Source organism: Oryctolagus cuniculus, chromosome 9 (assembly GCF_964237555.1).
Source record: "Oryctolagus cuniculus chromosome 9, mOryCun1.1, whole genome shotgun sequence".
Taxonomy (NCBI): domain Eukaryota; kingdom Metazoa; phylum Chordata; class Mammalia; order Lagomorpha; family Leporidae; genus Oryctolagus; species Oryctolagus cuniculus.
Genome location: NC_091440.1, coordinates 81,020,091 through 81,047,444, shown reverse-complemented (window position 1 = coordinate 81,047,444; position 27,354 = coordinate 81,020,091). Strand labels below are relative to the sequence as shown.

General features: G+C 43.4%; 1 protein-coding gene across 23 annotated transcripts in view; it reads right to left on the bottom strand.

Annotated features, from left to right (window-relative positions):
* STARD13 (StAR related lipid transfer domain containing 13) overlaps positions 1 to 27,354 on the bottom strand; it is a 583,995-nt gene that overhangs the window by 89,232 nt on the left and 467,409 nt on the right. The window contains exon 1 of one of the 23 annotated variants that reach the window (XM_051831810.2): positions 24,314 to 25,387. The exons of 19 other annotated variants lie outside the window; for them this stretch is intronic. The gene's annotated coding sequence lies outside the window, so the exon portion shown is untranslated. Of the gene's footprint in view, positions 1 to 3,673; positions 6,341 to 24,313; positions 25,388 to 27,354 lie in introns of those variants that run through there. 3 more of the 23 variants (XM_070049035.1, XM_051831811.2, XM_070049036.1) reach the window with 3 other exon arrangements.

The following is a 27,354-nucleotide window of genomic DNA, read 5'->3' as shown; positions in this document are numbered from 1 at the left end:
AGAGAGAGAGAATTGAAAGAATTCTCATTTGCTGGTTCAATCTCCAAATGCCCACACTGGCCAGGGCTGGGCCAGGACTGTTGCCAGGAGCTGCAAACTCAATCCAGGGCTTCTACATGGGTGCAAGGGACCCAATTACTTGAGCTATCATCACTGCTTCGCAGCATCTGCGTTAGCAAGAAGCCAGTCAGGAGCTGGAGCTAGGAGTGAAACTCAGCTACTCAGATGCAGGACATGCGCGTCTTAATTGCCAGGGTAAACACCTGTTCCCTCCCTCCTCTCCCACCCCAGGAGCTGTGAGATTTGTCGTGTAAACACATTTGCTTCCTGTTGCAGGACTCCTGCAACAGAATCCCAACATGTCTTCTTGCTTCAGCCCTTGCCTTCCCTACATCTCGAAAATGCACCCATGACCATTCTCCTCACAGCTCCTCCATGTCGGCCCGTCACCTGCAGAACAACACGCCTGCCAACTCTCCGTGCCTTACGGTGCCGTACTGCCTGAGCCACTGTCTTCTTTGGGGGTGCATACTTAGTCAGACACTGCCTGGAAGCCTCAGCCCGGGTCATTGTTTCATGGTCCACGTTAGTGCTCTGGCTGCTGTCTCTTTCATCTGTCACACTCCTCTTGCTGTTTTTCCCCTGACATATTCTCATTTGTCTTCTACCAAGACGCAGCGAAGATACCATCTCCTGCATCCCAGGACGGACGATTACACAGCTATTTGAGTCTCTGTTGAGCAAATGCCTCCTCCTCTGGGATCACAAGCTCTTCAAGGGCAGAGATGGCTGTACTCACAATTTGTACCACTAGTGTCGCGCAGGGCACTTGGAACCCAGTGAGTTCTCCAAACAGGCCGAATAGAGCGAGAGCTACGTGAATCTGCTTGTTCTGCACTGACCTCAAGTCAGAAAGGACTGCAGTCCTTGATGGATTCCCAGCAAAGCTGGCCCCGTGATGCTTCTGGTCAAAGGTCTTTGGCAAAGGGACTGTCCACCTCCTGCAAAAGCTCTCTTGCTTTCTCTTTCCTTTCCTGGCTTGATTTATGGAGGCTCAGGGACATGGCTGGGTTTTCAGGGCCTTCTGTTCCACTCTATTTGAGAAGCCTGTGGCTACTGCTGCTGGGGCTGAGGCTGGGCTGAGTGCCAGACCCCAGGCTTAATCAATAACAAATCAATGACAGGAAATCGCATGCAGCTTGGACGTCTTCCAGATGTGGGTTTGGAATAGTGCTGGGAAGTCATATTTGGTCCAGAGTGATGAGTGAAGTATTAGGTCTCCCCATTGGAGGATATGAGTCCTAGATCAGACTGGACCACCCAAATCTCCCTGCATGGGCCCTGGGGGAAACCCGACTCCCCTAGGCTGCCCCATTCATACCTGCAAGAGAGTCCCACAGCCGCTGGTCCATGGTGGCAGCCTTGGGGATGGTGGAGATACAGGGATGCTTTTAATTAGAGGAGAGTAATGCCTCCCTTCCTTGGCAACGTAACCACATCCGGCTCGGGCGGTTTTGGTTCTTGGGAGCAGAGGGAAATGTGTGATGTGATGGGGTGAGTGTCTTTTGGGCCATGAACTAGCTAGAATTGCCTGGAAGACTGTTCTACTCTACTCAGATAACATTTCTCCTTCCTTGAAGGCATAGCTTACGTGACATCCCCTCCAAGAAGCCTGCCCTGAGACCCATACACTTAAGGACACCCCCACTCTCTGGCCCTCTGGAATTACATTTGATCTGTTCAGTGTGATCCCGACCTCCATCTCTTGCAGACTGAAAGTGAGCACAGTGAATGTGCGAACAGTAGGGACTTAATACTGGTTTGTGGTGGTTGTAGCTATCTTTAATAACTGAGATAAAAACCAGCTTGTATATGGGCATGGCTGACGGTGATTGACAGTGACCATGATGATTGAACGAACCTTATCAATTTCTAGGTAGAAAAGTGGACAGGGCTGGGAGAAAGGGACAAGTAAATGACTAGAGGAAAGGCAGAAGCTGGTAAGGGGAGGGAGACAGCAAGTTGAGGTTAAAAACAACAACATAAAGACAAGTTTCAAAAAGGAAGGTGGCAGTAGGGAGCAATAAAACAATGCTAAATGCAGGGCTTGACATCCGGGTCTCTGAGCAAATCCAGTTACATCTCAAAGCCCTAGTCTCTCCTTTCCAAAATGTGCACAATGTTACATACGCCCTCCCTGGAGCAGTGTAAGGAGGTGAGAAACTCCAGAACAAGCAAGGCATTAGTTTACTGCTGCAATCTGGGCTCAGGCGCAGGGTTGTGGACTTGAATTTGTGTTTATGTTTTCTGAACAAAATGAATTATGTCTATTGATGTAGAGGAGGCACTTAAAAAATGGAGTGATGATTTACAATTGAAATGACTACTTTTCACTTTTTCCACTGACATACCTTAACGGGAGAAGAAAACAAGGCTGCTTCCTGTGAATCTATTTGACATGTCCTCCTCCATAAAGCTGGAAGATATCATGCCTCCCTCATTTGTTTTAAAACAAAAAGCTTTCTTTCCAGTTTGAGGAAACTCAAAGATCCGAGAAGATGAACCGTCCTGTAGCCTCTACACCCTCTTGGGCATTCTGCTCCCTTGAAGAGGCGCAGATGCAAATTTAAAAGAAAAATCTAAATTTGGGAGAGATGAGCTCTATAAAGGTACTTCAAAAAAGTTTATGCAAAAATGGATGAAATGTAACTTTTGTTCACACTAAAAAATGTAAACAATTGTTCAGCAGGGGTCTTCAAAACATTCTGTACATGGATGTCAAAAACTTTTACACCAAATTAGCTTATATTTTAATTCTATTTCCTATGAACTTTTTGAAGCACCCTAGGTTTTTTTTTTTCTTATTATGATGCTTATTTTTAACAGCCTTGCTAAGTACTAGAAACGGTGGGGTACAGGTAAATTCTGCCTCCACTCCGGCTCTGGTGGAGCCGGACTCCAACTTTAAAGAACTGAGACACACAGGCTACCGAAATCTGACATCAACTAAGCTTAAGATTAGAGGATGAAAGCACAGTCTTTGCTCAGCCATATAGCGTGCTGGCTTGACAACCAAAACGGTCTTGAACATATTTCCGTAAAATGGCAGGATGCCTTATGTTCTGAAAGCCGTTTGTGCATTTCACTCTGCCCGTTATTCAGAAATGCAACCAACACTGTGCTAAGATAACTTCAGAGACAGAACCCAATTTTGATCTTTCACTCCCTTGCTTACGATTGTCCGTGACTCCCAAGTCTCTCCAAAATAAAACCCCAACTTCTGATGCCAGCATGTGTTCTCGAGCTTAGCACAGGTTCCTGGCGAGTCCTTCTGTGCCTCAACTGCCCACATGACCTGAACCCCAGCGGTACTACCCATTTTCTTGGGGTTCCCTAAAATTGCCACCAACTCTTCTACTGCTACAACCATCCTCTGCTCCCTGCAGGAGTTTCCCTAGAATGAATCTTCTCCCACTTCATCAGCTCAGCCAATTCTCATTCTTCTGCCCTCCTGCCACTCCCCCCGCCCAACCCCCTTTATTCACAGCTCTGTCTTCTGCGAGAGAAGTCCTCCCTGGCCACAAGACATCGCCATTCCTGCTGCGAGAGCTACGTAGGGCGTAGGGTTCCCCTTCTCTTTGTATCCTCTGTGTCCTTCTGACCCAGCACTTACCCCGGCGCTGGAATTTTCAGTTTGATCTGCTCTTCTGATTCCATCCACAGACACTGTCTTTGCTTCCCCTGCTCCAGCATGACGCCCAGCACCCCAAAGGGGCTTGAGTAATGTTTGCCTGGAGAACCAAGGAAGATTCCAGCACGGAGGCTCAAAGAAATTCAGAGCAGGGAGCAGATGATCCTCCCCTCTCCGCTTCCGGCTGCTAACACTGGAGAGGAACCTCACTGCTCCCCCGTGACCTGCAAGCCTCAGCTGAGATTCCAAGCCTCCACACTTCCTTTCTTCATTGTTTTCACTCACAGTACAAAGGAACACCAAGGATTTGCATCACAGCCTCAAAGTAAAGTGCCAGGGAGAAAGGATTCCATTCGGAGCAAACGAAACCACACACTTCCAATGAACCAAAGTCCTCAACTAGACGAAGCTACAAAGTAGAGTATGCTCCATTTACTCACATCATCAGTAAGAGTCTTTTTAGTAGTAATCAGAACTTTCAACTCAGAAAAGACAGCTCAAGAATTACATTATAATTCCACTGGCCAATCTTTTGTTTGAAATTTCCAAGTCTTTCCTCTTACATTCCCTTCAAGACCATAAATATAGTCTAAAAACATTCCACAGTTGACTAAAAGTAGCAAAGATAATGCTTCTAAGAGACTCACTCCTCTTTGGTACCAAAAACGCGCTCTTGTCTAGTACAGGTACTAAGGAACAGATATTCTCATCGGTGTTTTAAATGTTACAAGGCTTTTCTTCTTTCTTAACTATGATTATTAATTGTTTTATAACACAAAAATTGGATCAGCAAATTTAGAGTATTTGAAATTAATAACCCCATGAGCAAAACAAAACAAAACAAAAAACTAGGTTTTTAAATTCCCTTTGGGGTCGGCATTGTGGCTCAGGGGTTAGACCTCTTCCTTTGACACAGGCATCCCATATGAATGCTGGTTCCACTCAGCAGAGGATGGTCCAGGGGCTTGGGCTCCTGCCATCCACCTGGGATACCCTAATGGAGTTCTTGACTCCTGACTTTAGTCTGGTCTAGCCACAGCCGATGTGGTCGTTTGGTGAGTGAACCAGTCTGCAGAGAATCTCTCTCTCTCTCTCTTTCTCTCTGTAACTCTCTGTAGCATCTCTCTTTGGTGTAATGGCTTCTATTAGCAAACCCCGTGTATCACTAAACTACCAGCAAATTCTGCCAGAAACCTGCTACGAAATTCTGCTTCAAGCATTTACAACCATTTCCTGTAGGCTTCCTATTGTTACCTCTTGACTTCTGGTCATGCTGTGAAAATAGATGGGAAACAATTCACAGCAGTGCTTGGAGATGCTTGTCTGGGAAAGTGGAGGAGTATTTATCACTAATGCTGATGTCATTGTCATTTCTGAAATTCCAGCCTTGGTCACTCTCCCATCTGGGTATTTTTCTAATCTGCAATTCTCTCTTCCGGCTGTCTCTCACTACCCACACACCTGACCTCTGGGGGAACCACTGAGTCACTTCCTGTCCTTTAAACTTCCTCTTCTGTGAGAGCCTTGACCTGGGAGATGTGATGGGAATGACCATGGCCAGCAGGAGAGAGTGGCCAAGAAGGCAGGTGGAGAGAGATATGGGCCTGCAGGTGGTGAGAGGGAGTTGCCAGCACTGTGGATTTGTAGGAGATAATTATAGAAATCAAAATAAAGACACAAGCTGTGCATTATTTAATGCTTGGTTTACTGCCAGGAACCTGACTCCACTCTTCAACTGGCCGGTGATTATTTGCAACTTCAGGAAGAATGGAGGGAAAAGGAAACTAAAAGTAAATCCATCAATCTCACATTTATGAGAAGTCTGAGTGGGCAAATCTGAGACCTGATCAAGAGAAAGTGGTTGGATGGGCATGATTTTATTAAGATCCCTGACCATATTTGTCATTAGGAATTTGTTAATTTATAAAGTCATTAATACATTGGAGATAGCATACGAATCTTAAGTTCTCCAGGCCAATTTGAAGAACAGGATATTTTACCTTGGTAAAATTTCTTTGTTAAACTAAGAATTATAAAGTAATATAACAGCAGAGATTTAACAGTCACATGGGTGGGCTATAATTCCCAGCCTCCCTTGTTGTTAGTCAACACCAAAAGCATATGGTGAATGTGTCATGTGATCTGCCACCTGTTCCCCTTCTCTCTCCACCAGGGTTTGCCCAGTGCCCAACTGTGCAGAGCCCAGGTGATCTCAGAAGCTCTATGTGGGGGTAGTGGAGCTTCAGTCAGCCAGGATGTGTTTCTCAGTGTGAGTGGGAAATCAACTTTTAATTGGTTAGTATTTATACACATCTTGAGGATAGGGATCCCTGCCTTATCTGATGTCCATTCACCAATGGCTAATATATATCTGGAAAAGAACAGGTATATGGCTAACTGTTATGGAAATAATGAATATTGAATGAGTTATAGGAATACTGGCATATTAAAATTGAAAACAGAGAGTTAATTCTGAGGAAAATTTCTAGGTATTCTTGGCCACTACACACACACACACACACACACACACACGAGCTCACTCTAAACATTCCTCAAGAACTCTTTTGTATTTTCCATCTATTTTTGTTTTCATGGAAACCATTTAACTTTCAATACGCACCACACTAGGACAGATTGGGAGCAGCTTCTTTTGTAAAGGATGCAGGCTCCCCCCACCTCCACTCCCACCCCACACACACACACAAAAAAGACTATTCAGTTGACCAAATAGGTTTGCTTCACTGTTCATCCGTTTTAGAGAACAAAATGAATTGAAAACATAGTCTGGTGTTAGCAAGACATTTACGGCAGATCCGTTGAGGGGATACTGACTGGGTTAGGAAGGCTTCCTTGTTTCCTGTGTTCTTCATAAAGAAAGCTCTTGAGCCTGTCAGACTCATGTATGAAAGTGACAAATGGTGAGACACTTTGCCTTAATAATAAAACCCTCCACATTCCTGTGCTTTTGTATTGCCTTTCAGGCTAAACTTGATTTCTAGGTTGAAGACTATAAAGTGACACTAGGTATTTCCTTTTCTAACTCACTGTTTTTGTTTTTGTTTTTTTTTGTTTGTTTGTTTGTTTGTTTTTTTTTGTTTTTTTTTTTTTTTTTTTTTGACAGGCAGAGTGGACAGGGAGAGAGACAGAGAGAAAGGTCTTCCTTTTGCCGTTGGTTCACCCTCCAATGGCTGCCGCGGCCAGCGCGCTGCGGCCGGCGCACCGCGCTGATCCAATGGCAGGAGCCAGGAGCCAGGTGCTTTTCCTGGTCTCCCATGGGGTGCAGGGCCCAAGCACCTGGGCCATCCTCCACTGCCTCCCGGGCCACAGCAGAGAGCTGGCCTGGAAGAGCGGCAACCGGGACAGAATCCGGCTCCCCGACCGGGACTAGAACCCGGTGTGCTGGCGCCGCTAGGCGGAGGATTAGCCTAGTAAGCCGCGGCGCCGGCCATGGTTGGTTTTTTTACAGGCAGAGTGGACAGTGAGAGAGAGACAGAGAGAAAGGTCTTCCTTTGCCGTTGGTTCACCCTCCAATGGCCGCCGTGGCCGGCGCACTGCATTGATCCAATGGCAGGAGCCAGGTACTTCTCCTGGTCTCCCATGGGGTGCAGGGCCCAAGCACTTGGGCCATCCTCCACTGCACTCCCTGGCCACAGCAGAGAGCTGGCCTGGAAGAGGGGCAACTGGGACAGAATCCGGCACCCCGACCGGGACTAGAACCCAGTGTGCCAGCGCTGCAAGGCGGAGGATTAGCCTAGTGAGCCGCGGCGATGGCCTCCTTTTCTAACTCACTGTTACCGATTATTGGGACAAACACTTATACCTGCCTACCATGTATAAGTCAATTTTTCTAAACTCTATCTTTAGGGTTCACTTTTGTCATTTAAAAATGTTGCCTTTCCTTGCTTTTTACCGTTCAAAAAATGTACCATACACAGTCTGATATATCACAAAAATCCATAAATAAGAGTTACAAATCAAGATTTGTTATTATTCCTTTTGTATATTTTTGAGAAGTGATTTCTAATTTGGTTGGAATCTCCAAGGTGGCCGTACCTTTTGGAAAACTGGTATTTAATGGCTAGACATAGAAGAAGGAAAGCAGGGTGGAAATGTGGAAGGAAAGAAGGAAGGAAGGGAAGGCAGGAAGTGAGAAAGTGAGAAGAGATCCTCAATCTGTCATCCTTTCACATTACCTAAACAAACCCCGCCCTCCCTCTGGCCCTATGACGTGTGGCAGGAGTCCACCAGAACACCTATTTGGTCATCTCCTGGCTGTATTTGAACCTCCCTCCAACAAAGAAAGAACTTGTTTGCCTTTCTTGTCACACACTGGTGCCTTTATTTGCAGACAATGCTCAGTTCACAGCTATTCCTCTAAAAAGAGAAGTGGACACTTTTCTAACATAATTCTCTGCAGGCTCAGTTAGTCCCCTAACTACAAAAGGGTTCTCGGCACCTGCTCTCCCTACCTTTGTCCTGGCCTCCGTGTTCGGAGTTTCTAGCAGGCACTCCATAGGAGTCCTTCATTGAAATTCACCATCTTAAAGCTCACCTCCTTTCAGCTCAACCTACTCTAAACACTCTGAAATGCTACTGTCCAAATCAGGATTTCAAAGCTAACCTTAGATTTCTGAGAAAGTGCTGACGTTCCATCATGGCCTAAGCGCACGCTGAACAAGGATTCAGAGATAAGCATGAAAGCCAAACCCCAAATATATTGAGGCGTACGGCTCTCAGCACGAATGCCGTGTCAGAGTAAAATAAAGGATGTACAGTGGCAGCACTGCACTCATTTCTCAATGTGCCCAACCAATGACATAATCTTAAAAACATCCAGGCATCCAAAAACAAAAAACAAAAAGCCCAGTGTTATTCCAATGCATTATTATACTCAAATTTCCAAAAAGATTTTGGAATTTTGCAAACAATTTACAAGGTATGATTACTATAATAAGTTATGATGTAAAGTTACTAAACTGATCTTGTCAAAAACTGCATACAGACATGATTTTCAGATTTTTAAATGCATTTTTCTTTGGGATGCTCTGACAATTAGCTCATTATGGATTATTAGATAGAGAACAGTCATTTTCCAAATGCTTTTAATTTTTTACAAAATACTTGATCATAGTCCAATTATTGTCGTTACCAAAAGACTTATAAAAATTTCTTTTCGATTTTTAGAAGTGTATATCTTCACACAATGAGAGAAAAAAAGAAAGCTTACAGAAGGCAAAGGCCTTGACCTGGCAGTTGGATGCCTCTTGAGCTGCTTATGTCCCATCTCCAAGGGTCCATGTTCAAATTCCTGCTGGAGGTTCAATTCCAGCTAATTTCCTGCTAATGTGTGCCTTAGTTGTGTCTCTGCCATCCACCCACGTGAGAGGCCTAGCCTGAGTTCTTGATTTCTGACTTTGGCCTGATGCAGCTCCAGTTGTTGAGAGGAATCTGGGGAGTGAACCAGAAGATGGTAGCGCTCTCTCTTTCTCTCTGTCTCACAAATAAGTAAAATTAAAAAAAAAAAAAATTCTTTAACAACAAATAGAACGAATCACTGCTCCACAGAGTCAAGAAGTTGTCATGAAATGTTTCAACACAGTGGCTTGGTAGCTGTGTGACTTTGGCCACAAAGCTTGGCACTCCCTGATCTTAGTCTTCTTGCCAGAAAAAAAAAAAAAAAAAAAAAAAGAGATCTCCTTTACAGTCCTTTAAGGGCACAGAATTCTATGATTCTTGAGATACTACTGTGGACAGCACCTGAAATCTGCGAAGCAAGGTCACCTTGGAACAATGTCAGAGGGCTCTAGAGAAGACAAACCCTGCACAGACATTCTGGCTACGTGGTTGTAGACCATGGCCCCACGCATGTTAAGGGAATCCAAGGAAACCGAGCAATTGCTGCAGGAAAGTTAAGTTCTGACACTCTTGGCTGCTAGGAAGGCACGGTTGGCCAGCTCCAGGCCAAAGGGCTGACATGACTTCATACTGTGGTCTCTAACCTAGCCCGCTAAACAGTCACAGAACCCACAGGCTCTGCTGCTGCATCTTGGTCACTGGCATCAACCCTTGCTGGGTCTTCTTTTTCAATTTGATTCTTAAATACAGCGTTGCTAATCTCTCCTTGTTTTATAATCCATTTCTAATAAAACTGAGAAGACAGATAGGATTCTGACTACAGTGAGATGAATAAAGCTGCCTTAAAAGCAGTCAGTTATTCTAAGACAATTATTAAAACGTCTGGATAAATGACCTCAGACTGCACTCAGCTTGCAAATCAGGCAGTCTGGCCTCGGTGCTCATGGCTTTGGACTGCTTTCTCTGAAATCAAGTTCAGGAGTCCGTGAACTTGACTGTTTCTTTCTTAGTGGCTCCCATAGCATTTGACAGTGTCAGGCACATAGCAGCATGGAGAAACTTGTTGGCAATTCACTAGTTACTACTGAAAAGGAAAAAGAAAAAAAAAAAAAACATTCTAGAGCATGGGAAGGCTTTAGGCATCTTGTAGTTTGGAGATAAAGATTCCCTATAACTGCAGTATTTCCTAACCAGAGAATGCACTACTTAGAAGCAAAAACAACGTATTAGTAACTTGGCTTCCATTATTCCTTAATATATTAATCATCATGCATACTTGTTAATGGTATTTATTAAAGGTTTGTGATTTTTTAGAAGGTTGCACATATTTTGAGGCATCTTTGTGAATGTTCTCTCTCATATAAATTGAATGAGGAAGGTTTACAGGAACTCACAAAATCCATTTAATTATTTTTAAAATTCTTTCATTCGCCATTTAAATATTCTGCTAACAGGTATCTGTATCGCTATCATTGATACTGAGTGCCAGGGATGATGTTAGTTGCCTCAAGTACAATGGTTCGCTTAATCCTCACAGGAACTTTTAGGAAGGTCTTATGGTAGAAGAAACCAAGTCTCAAGGAAGTTAAATAGGGCACTTAAGGTCACAGATGGGGATGCTGCAATTCAAAGCAACAACTTTGGCTGTGATTCTAGTTGTCATTCATAGCTAAATGGGAACAAATAGATAAGAAAACCACAACAGGTTTCCAAATCCTTTAGAAGGAAAGTAGAGATTATAAATAAAAATGCGACCAAATGGGGAGCTAGCATTGTGGCAGCTGCTGCCTGTGACGCCGGCACTCCATATGCTCCACTTCCGATCCAGCTCCCTGATCATGTGCCTGGGAAAGCAGCAGATGTCTCAAGTGGTTGGGCCTCATGGGAGACCCAGAAGAAGCCCCCGGCTCCCGCCTTCAGACTGGCTCAGCTCTGGCTATTGTGGCCATTTGGGGAGTGAATCAGTGGATGGAAGGTTTCTCTCTCTCTGTAACTCTGCCTTTCAAATAAATAAATATAACAAATAAATAAATCTTTTTAAAAAATGCAACCAAAAATAAGAAAAAAAAACTTGCTTAAATAATTGCCCTGGTCATTTACCCATAGTTTAATCAGTCACTAAATCTCTATGAGGGTACTTCAAGAACTTCATGAAAAATATGGATTATGAAAAAAGGTGGATTATGAAAAATGTGGATTCTGCCTGAGTGCCCGGTCACCCTTGTGTCGCTCCGAGGCAGTTGCTATTCTCACCGATTGGAGATGAGCAATCAGAAATTCACAGCGGAAGGAAGGCACACACACAACCAAGACTGTGTCGGAGGCAAACCTGAATCTCCCACTTCCCCAGCAAGCCACACTGCTCCACGTTGCCTCACTGCAGTGTTTGTGTTGGCTGCCACACAGCCTTTGCAGCAGGAAAACAAAGACTCCAGAAGAAAAGGAAAGAGCTGAACTTGAGGGACACACAGAGAAAGTGCACAGATCAGTTAAATAAATGAGGAGGCTTATCCCATCATCGGTACTATTAATTAAATTTAGTTATCTACCAGCTAAGTGCTATGCAGCTCCATGGTGATTATCAAGGCAGTCAGGATTTCAAATGGCACTGATAACTGAGAGTGATAGGATTATGCATTTTTTCCCTCCAGAGCTGAAGCAAAGAAGATCCTTTAAGCTGAGGTTTTCACATTGTAGTTTCTTTATTAGCAAGTAGGCCAGAATGATGCCAGGACTGGGAGAGCCTATTTTCACTTATGTAAGGAAAAAGGAAGAATTCTTGCTAAGTAGAAACAAATGCACAGAGGCACCCCGGCTCTTGCCTGCACTTGGACTTGCATTCAATGGGCTGCACTCAGCAGTGAAGCCACAGGAATGGGGGCGTGAACACGACCCAGGCCTAATAAACATACTTTTATTTGATGATGTTTGAGCCATAAATATACTTCCCTTTTAAAAACAGATATTTCCTTAAAATTCTGTTAAATGAATTTCTGTAAATAAACCTTAATTTAAATACAGAGGGATGGTTAATATTTAATGTTGGAAATATTATTCTATGAAATTCAGTTTACAAAGGAGATTAACATTTTCACTTTTAAAAAGAATTTTCACTTATATTAAAGATGCACACAAGCTGGTGCCGGCTTACTAGGCTAATCCTCCGCCTTGTGGCACCGGCACACCGGGTTCTAGTCCCATTCGGGGCGCCGGATTCTGTTCCGGTTGCCCCTCTTCCAGGCCAGCTCTCTGCTGTGGCCAGGGAGTGCAGTGGAGGATGGCCCAAGTGCTTGGGCCCTGCACCCCATGGGAGACCAGGATAAGTACCTGGCTCCTGCCATCGGATCAGCGCGGTGCGCCGGCCTCAGTGCGCCGGCTGCGGCGGCCATTGGAGGGTGAACCAACGGCAAAAGGAAGACCTTTCTCTCTGTCTCTCTCTCTCTCTCACTGTCCACTTTGCCTGTCAAAAAAAATAAAAACAAAGATGCATACATATACCTTTGACATATTTTGTAAATGTAAGTCCTTATATGATCAGATTACAGGAAATGCATGTGTTTTAGGTTTGAAAGTAGGTTTGTTCTTAGACATCACATTTTAAGGCATCTAGCATGGAATAAAATTGCTTTAATAAGCAGCAGATACAATTTGTTGTTTGTAGACAACTTTTCAATGTTGTATTCTTTGTTGATATTGGGCAGCATATAGGACAAATTCAAAATAATGAGGAATTAAGATGAAAAGAAAAACAGTTCACAACTCCCTGATAGAGGTTGCTTTGGAGAAACTAAAAATGGAGGTTTTAAAAAAATCAGAAATGAGTGATAAATTGATTGTTAAAAAGAATATTATAAATACTGTTAGTCATTTCAAAAGCTGACCATAGCTACCGTGGAGACTGATTCACATTTTTCTGGTGGTAGAGCCTCCTCTTGTATAAACACATACACATACCAATATGTTATGTGAGCTGCAATCTTGCAGGGACTTCAAGGAAATGCTTGTTTTTATAAAAGAACTCATATTTTCCCATGCTTCTGCACTTCTTGTGCAAGAAATTTTATGAGATTCTAGTAAACCATATTCTATTCTCTTTCCTTTGTTCTCCCTTTCTTACTGGAAGAGGACGTTATCTGGATGCAATCATGTTCAATGAGAATAAGTTTGGGCTGAGGAGATGATTTAAATCACTGGCCAACAATTAAAATGACTAACCTGGCATCACTTTGGGGATGGTCATGTAACTGCACTGGGTCCACACATTCACTGTTCTAATGCAATATACACTCCCGCAGGAAGGGAAGCTGCTTCAGCTTTGTAGACCTCGCCACTCTCTGTAACTCAGCTGGTTAAAGCTGGAATTGTGTAGCTGTAGAAATGGAATGTGAACTTCTTTAGCCCTACCTCATCAAAGTCTCCAGAGACTAGGTTTTCCTTCCAGTTCTTTCCCTATAACCCACTAAACTATTGCTGATATTCACCGAAAGATCAGTCAGCCGGTCTGGTGTTCCAACCACCTGGAGATGACAAATATTTTCCCATGTGAAGGATCCCATAGCAACCAGATTTGTGCCAGGGACACAAACCAGCCATGACGGTGCTACAGTCTTAGCCAGGAAGCTGACACACGCCACCCACAGCATTATTATCCTAAGAGGATTTTGAGAACTCAAGATTCGTTGTTTCTCAGGTCTTAGTTCTTTAGACACAAGAAGGAAAATTAACTCGGACCCTAAAAGAATTAAGATAATAGTTAAGATCAGAAAATCTTTGGCTTCAAATCTCTTTCTTACAAGCAACGCTTCCTTGGAAGAGTTACTAACCCTCTCTGAGCCTCAGTTTTCTCATCTGCAAAATGTAGAGAATGATCCCCCCTCAAAGGCTGGCTGTGCAGATGAAGTGAGGTGATCTGTCCTATGGTTGGCAGATGCACAGCACATAAGAACTGAAAGTTTCATTTTTGTTTTTATCATTAAGGAGGGACTTACAGGACACAAGGACAGTTGTCTCCTAAACAGTGCTCAAACGAGTAGACTAGAAATGTAATTTGTGGGGCCGATGCAGTGGCATAGCAGGTAAAGCTGCTGCTTGCAATGCTGGCATCTCTTATGGGCACTGGTTTGTGTGCCGGCTGCTCCACTTCTGATCCACCTCCCTGCTAATGGCCTGGGAAAAGCGGCAGAAGATGGCCCAAGTGCTTGGGCCCCTGCACCTTTGTGGGAGCTCCTGGCTAAAGATCCTGGCTTCCTGCTTCAGCCTGGCCCAGTCCTGGCTGCTGTGGCCTTCTGCAGAGTGAACCAGCAGATGGAAGATCTCTCTGTCTGTCCCTCCCTCTCTGTACCTTTGACTTCCAAATAAATAATAAATCTTTTAAAAATGTAATTTTTTATTTAAAATATTTTACTCGAATAAATCAATTGTCATGCCAGTGCTGAATACCAAGAGTTGATCCAAGGCACCCTCCCTGGTGGGGGGAGTTGCACAGCCTAGGGGGCTGGCAGCAGCGGCCTCCTGGACACAACTACTTTGAGTTTTGCCAGTCAGTGGATGCAGGGCCGCCTCCATCTACCCAGCTGAGAGGAGACAAGACTTACACTGCTTACTGCTAACCCAACCAACACTTACAAAATGGAGAAGTGACTTAAAAAGCTTCTTGCAAAGAAACCACTAAGAGAAAACATGAGTCACTAGCAACTAGTGGTCAACAAAGCTGAACTTTCCTCCGATTCTGTCCCCTGTCACCAGTCACATCTACAAGGCAAGCAGGACGGAGATCAATTTAGACCAGGCTAGAAGCCAGCTGAACTTATTAAAGACTGCCTAGAAGATTGTTTGAAATAGAGATTTACGGAACTGTTGATGAACTTTGGCATTTATGATTTGAGATATTAGTTAATAATAGTGGAACATGGATATAACTTATATGTGGAGACGGAGGCCTTGGGAGGACTGTGGAAAGTCTTGTTACTCATAGGGTGTACAGCTGACCCTTCATATCTGCAGCTTCTACATCTGAGGATTCAAATGACCTTGGATAGAAAATGTTTTTAAAATGATTGCATCTGTATGAACACGTGTAAGTATCTGTCCTTATCTTTATCCCCTAAGCAATATGGATCAACTCTTTATATCACATTTACATTGTGGTAGGTATAATAAATCATCTAGAGATTATTTAAAGTATATGGAGGATGTATGTGGGATTATATGTAATCACTACATCATTTTATGTGATGGGGCCTGCACATTCCTGGGACTTGGTGTCCTGGATCCAATCCTTGTGGATACTGAGAAACAACTACGTTCAAAAGAAGGTGGGCCACCATGCTAGGGATGGTGAGTCCAGAGTAGGATATTGTGGGCCATCTCTGAGAACACACTGCCTGAATCTTTTTCACAACACGGGATACACTGGACAGTACTTGCAGTAAACCCTGGGACAAACTACTAGCCTGCTGGAAGCCCAAGGTTATCTGACAAAGGTGTGGGCTACACTAGGGCCTGCTCAGCCAGCCCAAGGCTGAGGAGTCAGTGTGTTCAGCACACCTGTCACCTATTCAACACACACCCATATCCTACATGAGACACCCTCAAAGCACATGGGTAGGGAAACTCAGTCCTACTGACAGATTTAGGCAGGGTTAATTATTGAGGAATACAACTGTTTGTTTATTGAATTACCTCTACAGACAAGGAGGGAAAAAGATTTTTAAAATGGACCTTTTGGAAATCAATCCAATAAAATTTGTTTGTATCTCAAATGGACTTACTGTCACGGTTAACTGTGCCATCCCATTCTATCAAAATGAGAAAGGAAACTTTATACATTTGTGAACATTCCCTTTCCCCTCTGTCAGCAAGCGTCACCCACTTCTGTATGTTGTTTCCAGCACAGTGGTGCCCACACAGGAGTGCTAACGTACGCCTGCTGCACGGATCCACAAAACCCCGTGGCCATGTACACTCTGCATCTGTTCTTACATTCAAACCCAACAAGGGCTTTTCCCCTTCCTCCCAGCCCCCACTCCTAAACTTCAGTTCTGATTCCCAATTCCCAGCCCTGGTCTCACATTGCTTGCTTACTCTTGGCTGATTTCATCTCTTCCCTTAACGAGTTCATCAAGGTCATTCTCAAAGGCTCTTTGAACACCAAATATATCAATTTAATTTATTCAGGTTAAGACTCCCAAGTAATCTTTGACTTATTCTGTATAAACTGAAACCACCGGGCACTACAGGACACTGGCTGAAATTGCTCCTCTCTCTCCTTTCCCCCACATGGCCAGTCAGCTCTGAACAGAGCAGCCCAGGCTCACCAGCACCAGACTCAATCCATCCTGTGCCCTCAGCTTGGCACCATCTTGTCCTGGAATCTCACAGACCTCAGCTAACCTTTCATCCCTCCAGATCTTCACTCAAGTCTCGTCTCCAGGAGGCCTTCCTTGCTTATCCTGTTTTTGTTCAGGCTGTGTGATTGTCCTCTTATCTGAGGGGTATATCCCAAGATCCCTATAGGATACCTGAAACCAAGGAGAGTACTGAATCCTATATAAATTGTCCTTTCTCCTAGACATATGTACCCATGATAAAGTTTAATTTATAAATTAAGAGGTTAACAACAGTAATAATCAAGTACTTACTGTATAATTGGAACAATAGAGTGATAAATGGCCAATATCACTACTCTTGTGCACTGGGTCATTATTAAGCAAAATTCTAGCTCCAATCCATCTCTCTTTCCAGTCTGCTTACAATCCAGCTACCTTTCCAAATGTCCTAAGGCAGAGTCACACTAGAGCCCACTCATCCACTCTTGAACGCCCAGCAGTTTAAAGTCCTTTTGATTTTAGACATACAACCTTTGGGCTTGAGCATCTGCTCCCTACTTTTCACTCTACCAAGATCAACTGATGTTTCCAGGCGAAGCTTCATCTCACCATGAAGCGTTCCCATTCTTCCAAGTAAACCCAAACATGTGCTCCACTGTCTTAAGCCCCAACTTAGCATAAAAATCATTTTTCTTTGAATCATGTCCACATCTATCCCCAAAATGGGATGATAACATCCTCAGAAATATTTTTTTCACAGTTCTTGCACATAGTGGATGCTCAGCAAATGCCTATTGAAATGAAATACACAATGTCACTAGCTGTGGACTCTGAGACAAGAGAATTGTAGTGAGATAAGCATCTGGCCCTTTGTAGAATACTCCCACACCAAGTAAGTGGATGCCAGAAGAACTGAAAAGAAAAATAAAATTATAGCTTAAATCACCATGAAGAAGCAGATTTAACAGTAGACTCCAAAGATTCATATACTTTCTTTCTCTCTGCTGTCATGCCTGGCACAGAGAGGTCACTTAATTCAGAGATTGATCTTTAACTAAAAATAAACCATTTTTATTTAAACTGAGCCCCCACTGCTGTTGTTTAACTATTTTGTGGTTTTCTTCAAGTACTTGCAAGGCCCAAGGAACACCAGTCTCAGTGTTACGTAAGGGTTCTTTTCATGGAGTAATTTATGGTTAATTTAGGAAATTGTATCTCATCTGTTTGCAGGGTTTCTCCTCCTGGGCATGCCTCCCCAAAATGTATACAGCCAGCCATTGGCTGGGCCCGTACAAACAGTCCAGGATGCAGGATAATAAGCACATGCAGAAAGAACAACTGTTCTCAGGAGATTGTTCTAAATCATTGTTTTCTTGTGGAGAGCAGAGAACCAATAATTGCAGGAGTTTTTATAGCACGATCTTTATTGAGGCAGTAGAGTGAGTATGAATTCTAGGCCCATGAGCAACAAATTTGGACAGGGTCCTCTTGCCCCGTGCTGAGTGCAGAATAAAGAGGCCTCCCCGGAGGCCCCCCTCTGCAGGGGTTGAGGGGTAACTGCACACCTCCCTTGTGCTCCTCTCTACAGGTTTGTTGACAGCACTCGTGGCCCTTCTGCCTGGCTGGAGGATCGACAATGCTTAGCTGTAGCCCATTTGGGGCTTATCTGTATCTTTATTGATGTGTTTATATTTATTTATTTATTTATTTATTTATTTATTTTTGACAGGCAGAGTGGACAGTGAGAGAGAGAGACAGAGAGAAAGGTCTTCCTTTGCCATTGGTTCACCCTCCAATGGTCGCTGCGGCCGGCGCGCTGCTGCCGGCGCACCACGCTGATCCACTGCACTCCCTGGCCACAGCAGAGAGCTGGCCTGGAAGAGGGGCGACCGGGACAGAATCCGGCGCCCCGACTGGGACTAGAACCCAGTGTGCCGGCGCCGCAAGGCGGAGGATTAGCCTAGTGACCCACGGCGCCGGCCTATATTCATTTCTGAACATGGCATTCTTTCACCATTTAAATAGAGAACGCTTTGAAACAGAGGACCTGCTGCACGCACTCCTACTCTGCAGCACACCTGACACACATCTGAAACCAACCATCTAGACATGTTTTTAAAGAAAGCATGTGGGGCTGGCATTGTGGCACAGTGGGGGAACTGCTGCTTGCAATGGTGGCACCCCAAATCAGAGGGCCAGCTGCTTTGCTTCCAACCCAGCTTCTGGCTTACACACCAGAGAAGACAGAAGAAGCACCCATGTGGGAAACCCTGATAGATGCAGTTATTTGTTGAGTGAACCAGTAGATAGAAGATCCCACCCATCCTAGCCACCAGGTCACTCTACCTTTAAAATACATAAATGAATCTTAAAAAAAAAAAAAAATAGAAAACACAGACTCATTTGCATTTTAAGGACCAGATGGGCAGCTGGATCCAGGAAATGTGCCCGCCCACCAGCAATCCTTTGCTCTGGCCTCTCTCCTGAGAGCTTCAGGGAATGGTGTTGTTAGTGGTGATGGTGGTGGGGGTGTGTGTATTTTAAGTACTATCCTAAGCAATGAAAACAGAAAACCTCTTTTATTGAATGCAGAGATATAGATGATAAATAGTTTGAAGGTACCTCAAAAAGTCCATGGGAAATGGAATTAAAAATAAATTTAGGGGCATGTATTTGGCAAAGTGCTTAATATGCTACTTGGGATCCCCCATCATATACTGGAGTGCCTGGGTTAAAGTCCAGCTCCACTTCCAATCCAGGTTCCTGCTAATGTGCACCCTAGAAGGCAGCAGGTGATGGGTCAAGTACTTGGAACTCTCCCATCCATGTGTGAGAAGTCTGATGGGGCTCCTGGCTCCTGCCTCTGGCCTGGCTCAGCCCAGCTGTTGTGGGCTTTTTGGGAGTGAATCAGTAATAGGAAGATCTCTGTGTCTCTGTTTCTCTGCCTTTCAAAAACAGAAAAGACTGTTTTGCTGCAAAAACTTTGAAATACATGCACAGCTTTTTATAATACACATTTTGTATGAATTTTTCAAGACCCCTTGTATAAATGGATTTCAAACCTTTCTTTTTTGGTAGCAAAATAAACTTATCTGTAAATTCTATTTTCTGTGAGCATGAGATGCCCTCACATGTCTCCATGGCACTGGCCACCAGAGCGGAGCATGGAGTTCGGCTGACTCCCTGATTTGGTAGGGGATTATTTCCAGTATTCTTGTGGTCTATCCTGATATAACATGCAGAACCTATTATGATAAAATGGCTTTACCTCTGCCAGTTATTCCATGTAGAAAAGGATTAAATGAGAGATTATAAAAAGCTTCCATAATTTACATAGTTTTCCTCATAGTCATTTAACAAGTAGACTCGAATTTTCCCTTTTTAACTGTTTTTAATCTTGGTTCAAGAGAAAAGTTAAACTGTTAGAATTTCCATCTCTCGGCCGGCGCCGTGGCTCAATAGGTTAATCCTCCACCCAGTGGCGCCGGCATACCAGGTTCTAGTCCCGGTCGGGGCACCGGATTCTGTCCCGGTTGCCCCTCTTCCAGGCCAGCTCTCTGCTGTGGCCCAGGAGTGCAGTGGAGGATGGCCCAAGTGCTTGGGCCCTGCACCCCATGGGAGACCAGGAGAAGCACCTGGCTCCTGCCATCGGATCAGCACGGTGCACCAGCCGCAGCGCGCCGGCAGCGGTGGCCATTGGAGGGTGAACCAACGGCAAAGGAAGACCTTTCTCTCTGTCTCTCTCTCTCACTGTCCACTCTGCCTGTAAAAAAAAAAAAAAAAAAAAAAAAAAAAAAAAAAAAAGAATTTCCATCTCTCAGTGGCAGTCTCATTTTTGAATGAAAATGGATAAGGCATATAAGGCATTCCTTCTAGGTCCCTCCTGATACCAAGATTATTTTTCTGTCAAAGAGTTTTCAAACTTTTGCTCAAGGCTTACCTTATATTCAACATTTTCTAAATTTAAAAAAGGGACAGTAGTAAAATTAGAAGCTTGATAGGAAATCACTAAATTTGATTGCTTTGTGTATAACCTTGGTTCTAGATGAAGTCTCTACAAAAGGTAACCCTTGGGTCAATATAATTAGCATATAATTGATCAAGTAATTTTTGGATTATTAAGAACTTTAATTATAAAGATAATGCTGGTCATTTAACACATTTGCCATTTTTTTTATATTATTCATGAATGGTGACATGCTAAACATTTTTTTTTCAGAAAGCTTTGTCTACTTTTTTTTTTTTTAACCATTTCCTTATGATAATTTCCAAGATGGGGAATTACTGATTCAGAAGACTTTAATAAAAACTGTCAAAACTACAACAAAAATTTGGTTAGATTTTCTTTTGAAAAAAAAAATCAAAAACAAACAAACCTGACCACAGATCTATGAAAGCTCTCCCAAACAGACAGTTTTAATTTTTTATGACATGGGTGTGATCAGTAGGACTCAAGTGGAACTAGGGAGTTAACAGTTGAGTTCATCTACTGGTGGTTACTTATAGGCATTATGTTGGTGGAATCTCAGGTTCTCAGCTAAAAATGGTCTGTGTGTCATTTTATAATGGTTAACTTATTCCAGACACACACATCAGTACCTGGATTCTATTGCAAAAGAGGTGTCATGGTGTATACTGTGAAGAAGTCATATGGAAAGACTTTCTTATTCATTCAATACACATTACCTAGCACCAAGCAGTTATAAGAAACCATGATAGGCACCAGAGAATCAAAGACACAGGGCTCTTCTCTGTCTTTGAGGAGCCTAGGAAGGGAGAAAGGTGTGAAAATGAGGAAACTAGAATAAGGACTTGATCAGAAGTTTACACTGAAGCAATCATGAATAAAGAAGGCTCTAATTCTGTGGGAAGATAAGAGTTGGGAGAGGCTTCCAAGACCAGTGATGTGTATGACAACTTTGGAGGATGAGGACAAAGTTGAAATGGAATATGGGAAGAACTGAAGAGAGCCCTTGCACCAAAATGAGCAGAGTACGGAGATGTGAGACATGTGGTATACCAGGGTCACCTGGTAGGCCAGGGAAGAGTAACAGAAACATGAGAGCTGGTCAGTCCTTCCTGGAGAGGTGGGCTCTGCGGGCTCACAGGAAGCATACCTTTCAGGAGATCAGAAAGAGTTAAGAGAAGCCTTTGAATGATGGTTGGGATTTATTAAGAAAGGGAAGAACAGAACACCACATATTAACCACATGTGGCATGAAATAGATTCTTATCTCCATATTGCACAGAACAGATTCGTAGGGTTAGGTGACCGGCCTAAGGTCTCATCATTAAAGGGGGTGGCTCCCAGGGCTGCCATGCATCACAAGGCCGCCTGTGTCTGCTGTAGGTACCCACAGTTCTGTGTACAGTCCAATGGTGTTGGCAGCAGGTTTGACTTCCGAAATCCTTTGCACTGATAACAGGTAATGATAACATTTAAAATTAGAGTGCTTTAAAATGAAAACACACTATGGCTCCCATCTTTTGTATTTTACATGCTGTCACTCTCACTGAAATATTTTTGAAATATAGATTTATGTGAAGATAAGCATACATTTATTTTTACATGATATGTACACCCACATACAAAATGGAAGAAAATATTGGATACTTTTGTTCACATTATTATCCATTTTATTTACAGTGGGCTTAAAAATGACATATATTCAACCATACTAAATCAAAGCAGTGTTGCGCCAATTTTAACCCTATTTATAAAACTTTCACCTGTTTAAGGAAATAACTAAATGTTTCACAATGCCGAGAACTGTGATGGGAAAATCCAAGAATAAGTCCCTATGAAGGGATCAGTGCAAATATCTTCAGGATTAGTCCACTATAAACCATAGTACTATTATGTAAGATTATAGAACTTTCTTTGTAATGGCTCAGAGCTTTTCAGCTTTTCTCAGGGTCCCGTAGAAGTTCCAATTTCATAACTTGTTGAGGTACTAAAAGTTAACAGTGAAAAGCACCTTATAAGTATCTTAGTGTCATTTGTACTGCCTCTGAGAGTCAGAGATGGCTTGAATGATTCTCTAATTTTTTTTTTTTATCAGGGAGATAGATTTATTAAAGGGCAAGCTATCTTTCTCAAGTTCACAAACTGAGGCAGTATAAGGGTGTGGCTGAAACCCAAGGATCGTGAGACTGTGAACCAAGTCCTTGGAATGAATTTAAAATGTCTCCATCAGGTCTGACACAAGTACTGTCAGAAGTCGGCAAATATTCTTTCACACATTAGAAAAACAGGTCTGGATGCTATCCTGTCACATGTCAGCATATGTCGGCACATGTGATTTTAGCTCATGCAGAACACGCTGGCTGGCAGATATGAGTTTCTGGCACAGAGATACGAACCTAGACATCAACAATAGTACGTGTCAGTATGTCACAAAGAATATCACACACATGCATATCTAAATGCATAGACTGCATGGAGCGTACAGAGAACTCTATAGGTTGATCATTTTCCTCCTCTCAGTTCTCAAATCTAGACTGTGGGAAACAGGATAAGCTACTGAAAAAGACAGTAGGACTAGACTTTCAACTTTCAGTTTCTGATTTCCCCAGTAGAACTGACATAAATGTGGCATTTATTATGAAATGCGTGGAAAGCACCCTGTCGAAACCATATGGTTGTCAGGAATGGCACACTCTCATTCAAAGGTGCTATGATTGCTAATGAGTCTAGGATCTGAGGAAAAGCAGAACTAGATCCATATCTACTCCCCACCCCAACACACACACACACACACACACACACACACACACTTGTAACTGTCCCCACCATCAGTCGCTGCCACCCGCTCTATGTAAATGAAATCAATCAGCAAGGATTTCTGCAAAATGCATAGCACAGTTGTCTTGTAGCCTCTACCGGAAGATAAACGATTCCAGACGTTGGACTGTGGCCATTTTCCCACACATGCTACAGAGCTCCGACATCCATATTGGGCCATAACACTGAGTGGTTTCTGCTTTTGCGAGTTTACAGCCAGAGCTTCCACTTCTGATTTGGACTAGACAGGCTGCTAAGACCGTTGCAAAATATGTCCCAATTTGCCTACGTAAATCACAAACTATTTGCCTTTTCCCAACAAAAGGGCTCCTGTGATCCCCCTCAAAACTTTTCTGCTGTTCCTTGTAGAATCTTATCATCTTAATTACTCCTTTAGCTCCTTGGCATTAGACAAATCCTAATAAAACATACGACATTTGACATGGCTGGCAAACCACACAGATGTAACATAAGGCTACAGGCAGTACAAGTGCAGCTTTGCTGGGAAATGAATAGGTTGGCAAATGCACTAACCAAAAATAGGAGGCTAGTTTCATAGGGTAGCTTATGCTCTAGAAAAGGTAATGGTGTTTTTGAGAAAGATAAACTGGAGAAGAGTCAGAAACAGTTTTCTGTAAAACCTGTGTCCGCATCGCTACCTTTATCTGAAAAGTCCTTAGGAAGTAAGGTCATATTCCTGACTATTTAAATAACCTATCTTGTGGAAGTAAGCATCCTAATGGATAGTATTTGCTGCTTAAATCTGAAAGGTGGGCCCCTCTCTCACTAAATGGCTTTGGAGGAAACATACAGATAATTGTGTTCATAGTTCAAAACAAAAAAGGCGAAAAAGAAAGGAAAAAAGAAAAGCGACGAAAGAAGCTCTTCCATCTATCTATAGTCTGACATTAAACAATGCTCTCTGAGATTAAACAACAGTAAAATAAATCTTACAAATGTTTCTAAAGTGAACGATCAAAATGACAAGCACTGCTTTTGAGTTTTAAATCAAGTTCATGGTAAAAGAACGCCCTTCCAAACATCAAATCCACCACGAAGAAAAACTTTATCAATAACCAAACTCACGAGCCAACTAGGAAGTAACTGCAGTCTTGCCCACCATCACAACCTCTCTGTCTATGAACACAAACTTACTTTGTTGAGAAATGTCCTTAGGCTGTGCTGTCCCTTTGAAGCAAAACCACTCTCTTCTTCATTTCATTTTCTGCTTTCGTGAACACTGCTCCTCAGAAACTGACAGATGGTGCATCTGTCCCTGTGTTTCCTCTTCGTTATCTTTGCCAGCTAATATTTCCTCTGTGCGCGGCTGTAGTCTCTGAGACTGGCCCACATCATTCTAGCCTGATCAATGTGTGCCTGGTTTGAGGTTGGTTTTGGCCCCGCCTCCAGCTCTAAGAGAAAAAATGAAAACTCACAGCTGGATTTCCTATAAATCCTCTCTTTTAAAACTGGCTCTGCTGCTCTGGCACATACCAGAGGGAAACACTGCCAGTCTGTCACAAACCAGGAGGGTGCTCCTTCTCTCAGGTCCCTGCACCGCTCGTGACAAGCACGTTATATAACAAATTCCACATGAAGTTAGCCTGAAACTTCACAGGAAGGCTGGTTAGGTTACTTCATGCCTAAAAAGACTCAAAAGAAGATGCCCATGCCCAAAGTATACACACAGACACACTCACAGCCATCACTGAATAATTTGCAACATGTTAAAATTGCGCAAACCAATTCCAAGGAGAAAATGCCCAAACAGGACATTACAAAACTGGTGTGCATGTAATTTTCTGTCCTAAAACTGAGGTCATCATTCACATTCAGATGGTGTTGCACCCACAGTGACAGGGTTTGCTGGTATTTATGCCACAAATTAACTAGGAGCATCAAGAGAATGTACAGGATGCATTTCAAGTTTTAGACGAGAGACAATTGTCATTGCCACGTGGATTGCTACCAAGTGGAACTGAACAGGGGACAGTATAACCACCTTCTTCTATAAATCGGAGGACAAACATTGCATTTTAGACCAGCATATTCTGCACAGTCAACAGTAATCTAACCTTATCAGCTAAAGACAAAAAGCCTTAGATCCATATTGACCTCTCACCTACATACAGCAAGCAGGCCCCCATTTCTCTGCTCTGCTAATACAACCCCACCCTGCCTTGACCAGCCTTGCCCTGCTTGGACTGCTGGACACAGCACTATCTGAGGAGTCCAGCCATCAGCCTGAGCTCTCCCCACCCCTCCTAAACTCTCTGCCCCCAGCTCAGCAGCTTGGCCCCAGAATCCAGCCTCAGCCTCAGCCTCAGCCTCAGCCTCAGCCTCAGCCTCAGCCTCAGCCTCAGCCTCAGCCTCAGCCCAAACCCCTCTGAGCTCACACTGTAATCTCACAGGACCTTTAGAACTAGCCCAGGCTCTCCCTCTATCTCTGCAGCACAGCTTTAGCTCGGACTCCCAAGCCCCTTCTCACCACTTTGTACTATATAAACTGCCTGTCTGTGAGGGAAGCGGCTCTCTCTTTGCTAGGTGTTCGCTATTAACTCTCTGCTGTGGCTCACCTGGGAGTGATCCCCTCCCAGGCTTTGTTCTTCTGAATAAACCTGGTCTGGCTTTGGCTTCACACTCCGTCTCTTCTTTCCTGATAGTAGGGGCCACACATGTAGTGCAAATAGCATAGAGGAGTGTTATTAAACTACAGCTAATGATTTGAATACTGAATCAGAAGATCTGGATTTGAGTCTGTTTAATTTCTCAGTGATGTCCTTGAACATGAAAGGCAAAGAGTAAGCTCTGGAGACCTCAGAGGTGATTGCAAGCTTAAATGAAGATGATAAAGTACTTTGTTGTCATTATTCAACATTTGTATTGTTCAACAACGGAGAGAATATTAAATCAGTATAAATATTTAATCTGGCAAAGGATGGCATCAAACTAAATACTGCAGCCTATGATAAGGGGCACTAAAGATAAAAGGATTCCGAGAAGAACGTGCAGAATATAAAGTGCACGCTGAGCCTACAGTAATTGCGATTTTGTCTATCTGGACGCTATACGGAGAAAAAGTATGTGGCAAGGATAGGTTGGAGGGGCTTGGATAGTAAATGTTTGATTCCTTCCTTCTTCTTCCACATTCTCACTCAATAGACTCCTGCAATTATCTATAAGTGAGTTACACATGAACAAGAGTTGTGTAACTCACTTGAAAGGAGGGTTAGAGGTTCCTGTGAGCAGCTGAGCTTGAAAATTGGAAAATCAGGCACCTCAAGGTTGAGACTCCCTGCGTTTCCTTCCAGTCTCCCGGAATGTCACGATTTTCAGGGAGACAGGACTTTTGGGTCACCGAGAAGTGAGAAGAGAGATTTTTTTTTTCAGGGATCCCTGACCTGATCCAGCTTCTACACTCACCCTCACCCTCAACCTCTCTACCACTTCCCTCCATGAGAAAGTCATCATGCTGACCACGAGCTTGTGTAGGAAAGCAGATCTTTGTAAAAACTCCTTTTATGAAACAACATAGCACTGTAAGTCCTTGCTTTCTGTGGCTAACAGGCAGTGAGTTTTCCCAATGCAGTGAGACTCTACTCCGTGGGGGCTGTGTTACAGGCAGCTCCAGTCCTCTGGGCTGACGAAGTGCAGATGAGATGGGCTTGGGTGCTTGCTCGTATCCTGAGTTGCACTTCACTGACAATCAGCTTGACTTAATAGGTGACACAGCTAATCTACTTTCATAATGGCTTCAGCTGTGTGATTTCTTCCCCTACAAAGGTTCATACCCATTTTAAGGACAGAATCTGCCAACTGTGAAGATGTAATGTAATCAACACTTTTCACTCGGCCTTCTATACAGGCCAACTCAGAGGGTGCATGTTGCTGGCCTTCTCTGGAGTAGCCAGTTTATAAGAGCACCTGCAATTTCAGATTCAATGTCCCTTACCTGAAATGCTTACGACCAGAAGACTTTTGTTTGGATTTCACATGTTTTGAATTTGCAAATATGCACAAAAACATAATGGGAACCTTGGACATGGGACAAAAGCTCAAACACAAAATTAAGTCTCCTATACCTTGCACACAGAACCTGAAGGTATTCTTATACAATATCTTTAACAGTTTTGAGCATCAGATAAAGTTTCCTGGTGTAGGATTTTCTACTTGTGGTGCTGCGTCAGTACTCAAAA